Source organism: Pinus tabuliformis, chromosome J (genome assembly GCF_031772625.1).
Source record: "Pinus tabuliformis cultivar Carrire ecotype Pingquan chromosome J, CPIR1, whole genome shotgun sequence".
Lineage (NCBI taxonomy): Eukaryota > Viridiplantae > Streptophyta > Pinopsida > Pinales > Pinaceae > Pinus > Pinus tabuliformis.
Window position 1 is genome coordinate 928941383 of NC_142295.1, and position 1283 is coordinate 928942665.

Genomic DNA, 1283 nt, shown 5'->3' on the forward strand with positions numbered 1-1283 from the left:
TTCTTCCCACATTTCCAACACACTATCCCCAATCTGGACTTGGATTTGCCTTTCCTTGACTTACTGCGATATCATGGGCTCTTTCCTCTTTCTATTTTTCTTCCCCTAGTCTCTGGAGTCAAGCATTACTTGATGTCTCACCAAATCTTTTCCATTGCATTTCCTCACTAAGGATTGCATCGATAACATCATCAAACTTTAAAGTATTAGATCTAGAGACAGAGTTACTAATGGCTATAACTAAACCATTCCAACTTTCTAGTAATGAGCATAGAAATAACAGAGCCCTAAATTCATCATCAAAAGTTACCCCTATAGAACTTAACTGACTGGTAATTGTATTAAATTCATTTAAATGATTAGCAACAAATCCACCTTCTGACATCTTCATGTTAAATAAATGCTTCATAATAAATACCTTATTTGAGGCCGAGGGTTTTTCATATAATTTGGCCAATGCGACATTAAACCCTTTGTGTTGTTTTTCCTTTGAAATATTAAAGGCTACGACACCGCTAGGCATAGCCGTATTGTTCCAAGTGCCTTTCTATCGAGAATATCCCATTCTGTGTCTGTCATACTTGTCGGTCGCTTCTTAGTATTTCCGCTCAATGGTAGGTACAGATCTTTCTGATACAAGTAATCTTCCATCTACATATTCCACAGCTGGTATTTTTGGTTGTTAAATTTTTTGACCTAAACCTACCATCTTCCGCCATTGCTCCCACTCAAACCAGGAACCCTTCTCTCTTGCGAGTTTATCAACCAAGTAGACCTTCGGCTCTGAAACTAGTTGTTAGAAAATTATATATTACAGAGCAATGGAACACATAAAATATTGCATAAACATAAGCGCATAAAACAAGACAGACGCAGGTATACGTAGTTCACCAAATTTGGGCTACGTATAGAGAGGAACAATCAATCCTTCCTTTTATATTATCCAGCAAATGAAGAGATACAACCTATAGTAGATCTGTCGTAATTCCCTCTTCACTCTCATCACAACCTCCTCTCTCTTTCTTGCTCAGAATACACATATACATAAATGCAATACAATTCTCTCATACCTATCGAGGGGTTTCCTTATAGGGAAAAAACCCCTAAATTAAACATAACTTCTACCATCATATTTCTGCCTATTGAACAGCCCAGATTAACTACGAAATTACACATTTTACAAGGCAATTTTACATCTATTTGTAGCTTCGAGGGAATACACTCAATCCCCCACCAGGGGGGGATCCAAATAATCATCATCGCCCCCCCCCCCCAAGACCCCC